This window comes from Geospiza fortis, unplaced genomic scaffold, assembly GCF_000277835.1.
Source record: "Geospiza fortis unplaced genomic scaffold, GeoFor_1.0 scaffold356, whole genome shotgun sequence".
In the NCBI taxonomy this organism is placed as follows: domain Eukaryota; kingdom Metazoa; phylum Chordata; class Aves; order Passeriformes; family Thraupidae; genus Geospiza; species Geospiza fortis.
Genome location: NW_005054544.1, coordinates 497,339 through 510,759, shown reverse-complemented (window position 1 = coordinate 510,759; position 13,421 = coordinate 497,339).

The window sequence follows — 13,421 nt, the reverse complement described above, 5'->3', positions numbered from 1 at the left end:
TAGATTTCTGTTCAATAGCTTCCAATGAACTCTCTTATGGGACGTGGCTGAGGGGGTGGGTCAGCAAGGAAGTTTTGAATACCAGTGTTTTTCTGCAATGAAGAACATCTTAGTTCTGTTACAAACTGCATTTTTTCATGCACTGTAAATCATTCTTCCGTATCAAAGTTTAAAACTGCACTTTCTAGCAGACAAATATTACCATAAGACAGTACAAAACTATTTTCTTTGAATATTTATGCATTTTATAACATTGCTTATTCATAGATATCTTGGTTATTCACAGATGGGAAATATAAAATACCAGATAAGAAAAACAGTGATAGTAAGAAGCATGACAAATTTATTACAGATTATTTTAAACTTAATAGCATACAGACTTATAGCACAATATCACACTAACAGTCATTTTGGCAAATGCATAAAAAACGTAATAAATGTTCCATTAAATAGAATATGCCACTTCTTTTCTTTTTCGTTGGACAGTAGTTTTGTTTATTCTGTGGTTGAAATTACAGATCACTGCAATCATGGATCTCCTTTATTATCCTGCAGTTGCAGAGTTGGCTTAGGAAGTGAAACTGAATTGTCTTCCCCTGGTACTGCCACTGGTGCTAGAGATGGAGTCATGCTGTTAACCACTGCACTGGACTACCCTGCCATGTGTCACTTTGTCAAGGTAAGTAAATTTACTGGCAAAGTCACTGCTTCTTACCAGTTAAGCTGGTAAGAATGACCGCTTTGCAATCAAGATATTTTCTGTTGCTGACCTAACTTTGTGAGCAATGTCTGCCTTCAGAGAAAAGCCCGTATACCTGGAAAGAAGTAGTTCTACAGGAATAGCGACTAACTCCTCCATATAAAAGCGTGGGCTGTGGAACTACAAAGCCATATTTAGCTAGGCTGTGCTGGATTTCTGGAGGCCAGTTGATCATAATCTGCATCTTCACAGTAAGCATACCTGGGAATTACCCGTGGGAAGTGCAGCTGCTCCACCAACTTGGGTGGATAAGGAGTAGTCACCATCTAAGTCACCCTCCAGCTGTGTTTGTACAATTTAGACATGGTGCTTCTCATCTAAGATTATGCACCATTATTAACTTCTCCTGCTTTCAGAAAGCAATTAAAAACATCCATAAATAAACAAAAAAACTCAAATCTCTTTTGGGATGAGGTTTCTGTAAACTATTCCCTGACTCATATGTATCAAAACACCTTCTTGGGATAGTACTGAAAGAAAAAAAAAACTAGATTTGAATAGTGTTACATTAATGTTTCCACAAACCCTCAGGGGAAATGGCTTTTTTAACAGGAGGGAGTCAGCACTAGGACAGGTATTTTTATTGAGTAAATCTATTGATTCTTATGCTAGTGTAATTCACAACTTTACTCAGGCATTTCCCTGCAGGCTTGTTTAATGGAGAAAATGTGCATATATGTATGACCTGCAGAATTTCTTTGGAGTTTTATGTAATTAGGTTAAGATTTTTTTTTTTTGCCTAGCTGTTGTTATGCTTATTGTCAGAGATATTGTAATGTCCGAATCTTTAAAAATTACACAGTAAAATTATGCCTCCAGATCTCTAAAAAACACAAGAATCAAGTAATTAAAGAAAAAATATGTAAAATTTTATACATTCAAGTACCTGCTACCTAAAAAAATTCTCATTCTTTCTTGCAGTGGTAGTGAAGAGGCACATGACCTCTGCTAGGCAGAAACCAGATGTTTATAGAAGCATTATGAAAGGAATTCCTCATTTTTGTGGGCTCAGGTCCTGCCTATTGTGGAAATCTTCTCAGTAGCATGATGACCACAGCACACTGGTCACCGAAAAAACTGGGAATTGATGTGCCACCCTTGGGTCTCTGTGCTTAGTCACCCATCAGAGGACATCACTCTTGCTGCCTCTGTGCGGGCTGAAAAGACTTACTAAGGGCCAGACAACCAAAATGTCTTTGAAGGAGACTAGCAAAAAGGAGATTGTTTTCTTCTTAATACTGGGCTGATGAGGGGGTAAGCGGCAGCTTCCCATCTCCCAGCAAGCAGGCACTGCGACACCCAGGGATGCTGCAGAGCAGGGAACTTGCAGACCCTGTAGTTAGGGAGCTGGTGATTTAGCTCAAACTGTGATGAAAGTTTAATCTTTCTGGACAGCAAACTAGGATTTAGCAGGACACCAGGTACCCAATCCCAGCACAGGTTAATGGGATGTGCTGCCTTTCCTCTGAAATTACCTCACTGATGGGTTTTCATCAGTGTACACAAAAAAGAGGTGGTGCAATATTACATCAAGATGCCAAGCCTTTCTTTGCAAAGAACACAAGAGAGTCATTAACATTTACCATGTAAAAATAGATTAATTTGGTGGCTGAGCTGAGTTATCATCTGAAACAGTGCAATACTTGTCTTTGAAGGCAGTGGCAAACTGATCAACTGCAGGCTCCTATGCTACTGAGCTCATGCAGAAACCTTGCACAGGACAGCTAAACCAATGTTATTTGCTCTGAAATTCAAAGGGAATTCTGCTTACGAGATAGTTCTTAAGCAAAATGCAGATGACTGACTTTGTAGGCACACATAATGGCTGCTTACCTTCAAGATCAGCTTTGAGGTTAATGGGGAATTGCCAAATCAAATATGAAGTTTTGAAAACAGTTTTGCAGAAGCAGAATGATGTACAGCACTATACCACAGCACAACAGACACAATACAAGACACAGCAGGCAATGCTATTTCTGAATCTAAACATTTCCCCTCATAGGAAATGTAAGTTTATTCATTTTGATATCAATCTTCACCTTTCCTGAAGCATATGAATTTCTTGGTTCCAAGGAACTGATGTGTTTTTCTTTTGTGGTTTGCACTAAATATAAATTCCTGGCCAAATGGACAACTATATAGAAAACTATTATGGTATTAAAAGAAAAAGGATTTATGTAAAGTGTGTATTGAGCCTCCTAAAGTCAGGAGGAAAATACAGTGGAATTTCAAAAAAGTTAGTGATTTTACAGTATAACTGTAATAGGTGAACATGCAAACTCATCAACAGTGGATGAAATAAAGGCAGGGAAAGCTATGGAAAAAAAATTCTATTATTTTAAATCTGAATAAAAACTATGCAAATTAAAGTTACAAAATTCTTATTAAAAATAAGTACTGGTATGCAAATATATCTACAAAATAGAAACTCTTCTAATTGAAGCCTTTCCTAAAATCTCTGAACTCTCTAAATAAAAGTAAGCTTAAAGCATAAGCAAATTCTCAGCCAGTATAAATCTCTCCAGCTTTAGCTTAAACTGAATTCCTATATTGGCATAAACCCCTTGTGGCTAAAGCAAACTTTACATTCCCTTACTGCCAAACATAAGGGACACAGTCTCTGGTACCTGGCCTACACTAAGCATAACACACAAAAAGCAATGTAAGCTTTCAGAAAGTAACTCTCACCTGTATTTGCCCTACAGTAGACCTTTCTGTTAAGTAAAACTGAGTGTGTTATTAGTGAACACCTGGGGAAAAATTTATTTGGATCTAAAATTTTAGGTGCTGTAAAAAAGGTGGAAGATCTAGATTATTGTAGAATTACATCTCACTGGAGATACACGAAGGAAATTGTAAAGTAGCAAGCTGCCAGTCTCTCAGGGGATCCACACTGGCTTTACATGCTACTGTCTTGCTTTTGCCAAATGCTAAGAAAATTATTGTCATTGAAGCTGAGATTAGAGACAAGAAAACCTTAATGATTCCACAGTTCTATGAAAACTGAAAAGACTCAGCCACGCTGACTGTTTTCTAAATTTCTGTAAACAGGTTGTCTAAATTTAAATAATCTACACATCAGATAAATAATACCAAAACAGAATTTAAGATCCTGCTCCAACATCCACTAGATTTTTTTATGCCCTTAATTTCAAATAATTGTTCAGTAACATTTTAGATAAATCTCTGTCAGAAGAAATGGGTCTAGCCCAAGGTCTCCTTTCAGGTTAGGTACTGCTATGATCAAGAGGAAAGAGACATGAAAAAAAATCACTCCTTTAACTAGGTTTTGAACCAACTGAAGTGAATCCTTCTCTTGTGAGATTTAACTGGATAACAAAATCTCTTTTTAATACTGATCTCAAAGGCATAAACGAGAAACCAAGAACTAATCTGATAAAATACCTCTTTAGATTACATTGATATTTCTACACTGCACATATGCAGGTTTGTTTCCTCTCCCTTCTGTATGAAGTTATTTTGAATTAAAATACACCTCTGCTAAAGTCAGGGAAAACTTTATCAATGACATCAATGAGGTCAAGGTTTCAGCCACTTGGTCTAAGCATAGAAAGAAAAACACAATTCCATCTTGCATCATTAGCCCGTCCATGGGAACTCTTTTTTTTCATGCTAAAGAAAATTAATAGGAATGGCAAATACTCCAGGGAAATTTAGGCAAATGCCACTGACTCCTGCATACTTTATTAGAAAACTAATTAATAATCAAAACTGAGTAATAACTTTTGTAGAAATATTTATAGCTCTCTTCCTGACTCTCATTATCCAGGACTACAGCAGTCTCCCATATTAGCATGTCACACCAGCCTTGATTATACAGAAGCATTCAGGAAAATGATCTGAACCACCTACAGGTGTGACTTGGAAGTGTATTAGTAAAACTGCCTTTAATCCTGTGTGGACACAGCTTCAGAATTAAAGCACCTTTCCTTTAATTTTGCATATATCAGAAGCAAAGTAAACAAACTGAAATCAAGGTCAAATCAACAGTAAAACTATATATGTAAGGAGTAAATATAATTTAATCCACATTTTAAAGAATTCCAAACTACAGTAAGCAAAATTCTTAACTGCACACTTTTGTTCTGAATAAGAGATTCATGTGCACTTTTGTTGAGATTACAATAACTTGCATTTATATTATTTTAAATTTTCAAATTTCATGAATAACAAGGTTTTTTTCTACAGTATTCTATAGAAAATACATGGTCATAATTTCATGAGCCATAAGTCTAACTCCATCTGTTAGGCATTTGGGACAGTTTTGTTGCTTAGCTAGTATTTATACTTTTTCCAATGCCATTCCACCTTTTAATTTTCTCAGTGCCTTTGATTGCATTATCCATAGTATGCCTCTATACTATATATAATTGTATATTTCCTTACAATACAAACCAAGTACATTTCTCAGACTCTGGACTCCACTGGCATTCTAATAGTCACAGATTATAGATTGCCAAACTTTTAAAAGGGCAGGAGATTATGTGTCTGTATCATATGATAACAATAACACGAGATGCTTAATGGGCTGTTTGGAATTGACCTTTATCCCTTGCCAGCAAGAGAAAGTTAAATTACTGTAAATTCCATAATCCCCTGAAGGTCTATGCTTGAGCAAAAGCACACCTCAGTGCTGGGCACCCTGCATGTGGGCAGAGATGGATGGAAACTAAGGGGCTGCTCAGATGGGCACAGAACTGTCCTGCAGTGGCACACAGGGGGACTTTTTGCAATGGATGGCACTGTTCCACTGACAGGAATATGACCAGGTGATCCACATAATGTTTCCCGTCATGCTATTAACATTCCTAACTTCTCCTGCATAAAATCAAAGTTTTCTATGTGGTTTTCTTTCTCACTGCATTTAAAAAGAAAGAAAAAAAAAGAAAGGTAAATACATATTATGGAGAAAAGTTGAATCCATAGTGAAAACTCATGGAATAGAAGTCCATCAGGCTTTTTATAACCAAAGGTGCTGACATAGTCTCTTGAACAGGAAGCTGATGCTGGCAGGACATGCCATGGGAAGTACCACACTGGACTTGCTCCATGCCTTGTTTCTTTTCTTAAACATAATTGTTAGAGACAGGATGCTGGGGCAAATGGACTTTTGGCTTGATTCAGCCATACTGAAACAAATATCCCTTTACTGTTCCAGAAGGATGTTTGTCTTTTAGCAATATTGCTTTTCATTCCATTGTTTCCATCTCTTCTGTGTTCCTCACAAACCTAGCTATTGCTACATAAACAGCCTTACACCTTCCCTTCTCTCCAGCATGAGGATATTCACACTTTTTCTCTTCAGACAGAAGCATGTTATTTAAGTGTCTTCCCAAAGTAGGTAAGGCAATGACTGCCTGCCTGTGATTTGTGCTAGCAGTGGAGAAAATAAAAAGCCTTTCTCAGAAGTGAAGTTTTCATATTACATTGATCAATGCAAAGCAATAGAAAACAAAACCACAGTGGGACAATTGCTTTGAGGGAACAGGACATTGTGGAACTGGAAAATTGTTAAGAAATATATAAATGAGGCAACATCTATGTTCCTATTCTTCTGTAGGCTTGATAAAAGCTTCTGTGGCTTTGGGAAGGTTGTATCACCCGGATGAGAATATTTTGAGGTTTTGATCACTTAAAAAATGTATTTGTAGGTACATAATCCATGACTACTCGGTGACAGCTCTGCAACAGTGCTTGTTAGTGTAGATGTGGAATTGGCAGAGAAAGTGGGCTAGTGGATAAACAGCAAGAATGTGAAGTCAGGATGTTGCTGCTTGTTTAGTAAAAGATCTGACGGTGCTTGCTAGAAAATCTGTGTATTTTGGCTTCAAGCATACATAGTGCTTTATTATTAATCATGATTTGTTGTTTTATTCCAGTAACAGCAAACTTTGAAAAAGAGGCAAAAAGAAGGTAAGCTGGAGTTTTCTAGCTATGAAGAATGTTTTTTTACTAATATGTTGTCAGGATTAATTCACTAATATGTGAGTACTTTCAGATCATTGCACTGAAGTTGCACTACAAAAGAAGTATGTAATTTGTTTTCTCACATCTGAAGCCCATTATTAGTACAACAAATAAAGAACATTTTAAATGTCAGGGAAGAATAGAAGTTACAAATAAACAAAATTCTGTCCTAAATCATACATGACATATAAAAAAGCAGGCTTGCTCACTGCAGAACATTTCATTTTTGCCTAGATTAAAGAGTATTTATTCTTCCAACACATTTTCATTAATGACCACTTGAGATGTTTATAACACAATGGGCAGTAAACACAAGACCTATTCATCAGTCTGCTCCTGGTTACAGCCAAAGTGGCCTTTCATGCCACCATGACACAAACTCAATGAGGGTACCCTGCCAACTGCATCATCTGTTTCCAGTCCCTCATCTTCTCATGCTGAAAAAGAGAGTACTGGTGGGCAGCAACCATGGCTTCCCTGGACATTCCAGGAGTGACTGATGTTGTTGGGGGCTGCCCTCCTCCAGCACCCATCAACCTACTTTTAAGTCTGACACACTCACACATTTTCCTTTTAATCTTTTTGTGTCCTCTGAAATCACTTCTCATTCTCATATTTTTTTTTCCTCCAGCCCCTTCTGCTCAAAGGGCTTGAAGGGTTGGCTAGGGTTGGGCTAGTACCTGGCTCTAAGAGGGAGAAGACAGCTAACATGGTTTAAACAGGACTTAATTCAAAAAAATTTGCTCCTTTCTGCAGGACCTAGTGAGAGCTTATGTCTCACTGCATCACTGAGAAATACTTGAGGAATAATTGGTCCCAGGAGAGTCATATGCTGGTGCCTTGAGATTCCCCCTTCACACTGAGTAGTTTCCCTTGTTATCTTCCCACTGCTGATGTTAACCAGCAGAATAAGCACTGAACTAGAATGTTTCTACCACAGTTTTCTTTGCTAATCTCCTTTTGCTGGCCATCTTTTTGGAGATTTTTTTTTTTTGTGACTATTGGCCTCACAATGCTCTGAGCAAGAAGAGAATTTGGAGGTGAGCCTTGAGCTCTTCAGTGTCCTTGTGCTGTAAATTTGGATCAAAACTACAGGTAAGAGTTGGAACTCCAAAGAAAACTCCAAAGAAAACTCCAAAGACTGAGGCCATGTCTGCTATAGCCTGGCAGACTCCTGCAGTCCAGTCATGTCACTCAAGATCAGAGCTGCTGCTCTGGTGGATTGCTGTGTGGGGGAGAAACAGTCCCTTTTTCCTCCCAGAACACCTTTTTTCCTTCAGAAAATTGTGGAACTACAAAACAAAGGCCCCACCTGGAGACCTTTGCCTGTTTGGAGTGCTGGTGTATCCATGAAAATATCTCAGGCTGAGATTGCCAGTTCACCAGGCAGAGAAGGCCTGAATCTCCAATCAAAGTTTTACTGTTAACTTAAATAAAATGCTGGGGAGGTTTCATTAGGTTTAACTCCCTGCAAAACAGATCACTGAGTAGTCTAGAAGATGATGCATATTTGATTACATTTACTCTTCTTGAGTCAGTCTGGGCAAACTCATGAGAATATTCTCATGAGTTGAACTGCATACTCTGTGGTTTAAATATTCAAAAGTTAATCTCCCAATTGTTCATTTTCATTAGATTTTGGTAATTAAAAGTTTTAACTGCACTAGAGTTCTTGAAAAAGTTTGTGATAGACATAATATAAAATACAGCATCCCTCAAAGAACAGAGAATTTCACCCACTTTGGATTTGTTTCCTGCAGATAATGAAATCTCAGTACTTGAAATCTTCTGAGTGCACTTCTATCCAGTGTAGATATTGCAGAGAACAGCATTGTTTCAGGTAATTTTATTTTGACTTTTCTTTGTCTAGGAAAAATTTTTGAAAAGACTTGTAAAAAAGAAAAGGGCTGTAAGATCAGAGAGGTTAGGTAGTGGTGTGCTTTATATAATATTCTATTTCCCATAGAGGTCATTGGCAATTTGATGTACATTGCAGCAAGAAATCCTGCAATGGAAAATAATGGAATATATTTTCATTTTATTAAAATCTACTGAAAATTAGCATAACACTTGAAACCTGAGCCTAATTCTATTAGCTTTTTTGGGCTTACTTGTGCTACCTGATGCTCTTGTTATCCTCATGAAGTTCCTGTTTCTTGAATACAACTTCAATGGCATTCTTCAGAAATGAATTTGCACAGTGTGCAATTACACTGTTGAAAAACATCTATTTCCTTTTTCAGTTATAAATGCATTATCTTTTGTCTAAATGGATGCTTCCTTGTTTATATCTGATGAGAAGAAGCAATTCTATTAGTTCTATCCACCTTTTCAGTCTTTTTCTCTGTACATTTTTTCCATTTCCTTCTGGTTTAAAGCACAGTGTTCATCTATCTTCATTACAGTATTTTTCCATGTATGAGTGTCTTTGTCATCAGTTCTGGCCTTCTTCTATTTTTGCTATGTCATCCTTGGGGACAAAAAATCTCTATAAGAAATCGTAATGACAAAGTATAAATTAATTTAGCATGCATTTGCACACAATAATCTGCTTCCTCCAGGACTCTTGGTATTTCTTGAACTGACTTACAGTTGATTCAACTAGCTGTCAATTTTTAAAGTAACTCTATTTTCCAAAAGTATTTTGCTTTTCTCTCTTACACATTTTCTTTGAACAAAGACCTACATTCACTAACTTACATGCCAAACCACAAACAGCTTTGCTATACATGTCAGTATTTCAAATCGAAGTGGGTTTGTTATCAATGAGAATGGAGTTTGGCTAGAGACAGAACATTTCCTTTCCCTTGTAGGGTTGGACCTCACCTTTCTATTGGTGGGCCTTGAGAGTTCAGAAAGGAAGGTTAGACTATCTTGGGGTGTTTTCTGGCTCCTAAACCAGCAATATTTATGTTTTGTTTTAAATAAGAATTATACTAAAATCTCAAAAGAGTAGAATGCAACATTTTTCAAATTGTCTAGAACAGCTTTTATGTAATAAATGTGAATTACACACCTATGCACACATAAATGAAATGTAAGTGTTGTATTTGAATGAGCTTAGACTTTGTGATGACTTGCAGAACTCATGTATTGTAGTCATCCAGCGAGCATATTCCTAAAAATTGTGTATTGTATCACACAATATGTATTTTCTCATACATAACACATATGTTTTAGCTTGAAGCTGGCTAGGGAACTGCTAGGAAGCATGGGGGAAAACAGGAAGAAGAAAGTTTTGCCCTGAACTCTGGTATTAGTAGTTGCTGAACCTTCCACTCTTTCTGCAGTTCAAAAGATATACATAGCTCTGGTATTGCTTATTTTTGTGAACTTTGATACAGTTGTAGGTAGATGTCCAGAGTAAACACTGAAAAGGGCAAAACAGCACAGTGTTGCAATCCACAAGTTAGAAAGGGAGAATAACTGAGATATGACATCTAGACATTTAAACTTTCATGAGGTAAATTCCAGACTGGTACTCTGGCACTATCAGTGTCCAGAAAGTGGAAAACACGTGGGGGTCGGAATCTAGGAGTGGATATACAGATACTCCAGTGCCTGCGCTGCATTCTGGCACAGTGCTATAAAGACAGTTTTACCATGAAATGGCTAACAATGGGTCCCTGCAGGGGGAGAGGGATGTCTCCCTAATGCTTGTGGTGTGTGCCTAACACTGCTGTGAAGTGGCAGATCTCATCCTGCTAGCGTGGTCTCCAACAGCCTGGCTAAGGTCTGAGCCCCAAATGCAGCTGAGAAGGTTGGCAGTGGTGGCAGCAGTGCTGGATGTGTCATCTCTAGCACAACATGGGTCTGGTTTTGTATGTTTTGTGGAACAGCAGCACTGCAGCTGTGTTCAGGCAGCCACAGCAAGGCTGGCAGAGGTCCTGCAGCCTGGAGTCACTGAAGAATGCTAAAGCCACTAAGTGTCATGGAGTTACGTTGTGTTATACAGGGGATCACCTCCTTACTGCCGTTCACTTTTCTCATTTTTGCTCTCTGTCTCCTGAGAGCCTGGTTTAGGCCAGCAAAAGAACTCCATCCTTTTCTCTCCTAGGTCAGAGCCTGGAGTAAAAGAGGAAAGGAGAAACATATTTTTCAGCTGTATGTTTTGCCAGGTCATGAAGTGGCTGCTAAAACCATGTTGTCTGGCTTTGCTTACAAAACAGCTCAGTACTCCTTGGGAGTCAGAGACAAAGACTGCATTTTCTGTTACTTCTCTCACTTTTTTCCCCCAAATCTGTGCTCCTTTAAGCGAGAGAGGATCAGAGTTCAGAAGACGAATAATCAGTTTTTTCTTATGATATTTATAAAGATGTTCATGGCATTTTAAACACTATGCAAGAAGTTTCTAACACAGGATTTCACAGCTTTCCCCTGAATACAACTTAGGGACACATGATAATATAGTTTCTTAGAGGAAGAAACTTTGTATTTAAGTGTTTTGTATTCTTTTTCATCGTAGCCACATCCAGTTGGCAGATGTCAGCTTCTTAATCTGGAAAAACAAATTTTATTAGTTGTATATAATTAATTTTAAAAGGAAATAATAAATTTATAAGCCCAAATCTGTAGAACAGATCAGCAGAAAAAAATATTCTTCTCAGAAGAATATGAGATAAAACTCAGCCATGCCCTGGGGTCTTGAAGAAAAATAGAAAATGTGAACTAAAATTCTCACCTCTCTAAAGTCAACTGGATTGATTTTCAGTGACCAAAGTAAAGCCAAGTTTTCACACTGAATTTCAAGACCTTGGGAGAAAACCTAAGGGGGAAAAAAAGTTAAAATTAATAAAAAATGAATACCAAAGGCGTGTAGTTAATTTTTTGTGTATTGGGAATGCTGTGTGAATTTCTTAGTGAGACTAAAACTGAGCAGAATCATAAGTATTTCCATGATCTAAGCCTAATGGTAGAGCTGGTGTTTCAGGCAGCAATAAGAAAAATAGAATAAGGAAGGCATTGGATTAAAATAGTAGGGTCACATGGTGACAACTTACTTGATCTTTTAAAGGTCTAAATACAAAATTCAAATAAAATAAAATGGTTGTTTTCTACTTAGAGTTATACAAACATTTGCCAATATAACTTAGAAATACTTTTGTTTATAAATTTGAAGGAGAGGTTAAAGAACTAGTTATAAATTGACTTAGCCTTCTAGAGGAAATCCATGCTAAACCTGATCCGTCTTTAATAATGGAGAATGTGTTTTGTCTCCTATCCTCTTGAGATTCAGTCAATATTAATGCAAGCAAGATGTGAAAGGAAATTCTGTGCTTCACTTTCTAGTAGCTTTTAGTCTCACAAGAGAGGGGATTGAAATGAGATAAAGAAGACTTTGTTTGAAAACTTATTGCAAAACTGAAGGCTTTTAGAGTCCTTCAAACACTTGTTCACTTGCTTTATGCTCATTGATATAATTTCGTGAAGTTCATTTTCAAGACAGAGAGTTAACACTGCACTGGTGTAAATGCTGTGGTTACAGGTCCAAGTGAAAGTGAATGTATCTTTTGTGGAGTCAGCTACAAATTATAGTTAGCTACACAGCGTTCCTAAGTCATTAAAGATCCTGAATCAGTACAAAAGATAATTTATAGTTAAAACTATGATGCCTCTGAGGTTAGCTTCCACAGGACATTTATGACAGAAAAAGTCCTTTTCTCATTGATTAGCAAATCCCGAATCAGTGGGTCCTTCAGTCCTTCTGCCACTGATGGGAGCTGAAGGCAGCAGGCAGCCCTGTAGGAGCTGCTGTTCCTGCCCCGGGTGAGCCCTTTCCCGGTTAAGCAGGTAGGAGCACATTGCAGCCAAAAAACCCTCGGCAAAGCCTGCTGCTCCCTGATTGCTGCTGCTCGGCCCCAAGGGATCAGGCAGTCACAGCAAGGCCGGCAAGTCTGTCGGGAGGGATCCTTGAGTGTTACGGCCTTTCCCTAGTGAAATCATAGCAGCATTAAGCAAAAGAACAACTAAAAATGGTAGTTTTAGAGCTGTTTCCCAGTTCTTTGGACATCTGACCCTAATTCGCAGATCAAAATAATGGATAAAGGAGTGCTTAGATGGGGATTTTAATGGAAAAATATCCTAGCAAATCAGTCTGAAGACTAAGAATCAATGAAAATACCAGCTGGTTCACAGGGCATTAAATCTGGATCATTCAGCCGTCAAACTGGGAGCTCCTGGCACACACTGGACTCCAGCTGGATGCACCAGGCTTTTCTGCCCTGGCTGTAGGGCTCCGTGGGTCACGGGGAGCAGCCTGTGGTCCAGGATGGGGGGCTGGCTGTGCAGCCTGTCCTTCGCCACAGACACCCGGTGACCCGCGGGGGTGCACGGCTGGGTGCATTGGTGGGTGCACGGGTGGGTGAATTGGTGGGTGCACAGGTGGGTGCACTGGCAGGCACACTGATGGCCACACTGGCACACGGGTGGATACACAGGTGGGTACACTGGCAGGCACACGAGTGGATAAACTGGCAGGCACACGGGCAGGGTACACGGCGTTGCGCCAGGACCATTTACAGAGTTGTCGGGCCATCTGTGGCGCTCTGCGTGTGCCGCGACTCCCGCTGCCCGGACGGGTCCAGCTTCACCTCCGAGTGCCCCGCGTTACCCTCACAGCCATCCTGCTGCCGCCTCCGGCCGGGCAGCGCCACCCCCGCCCTCCGCAGCATCG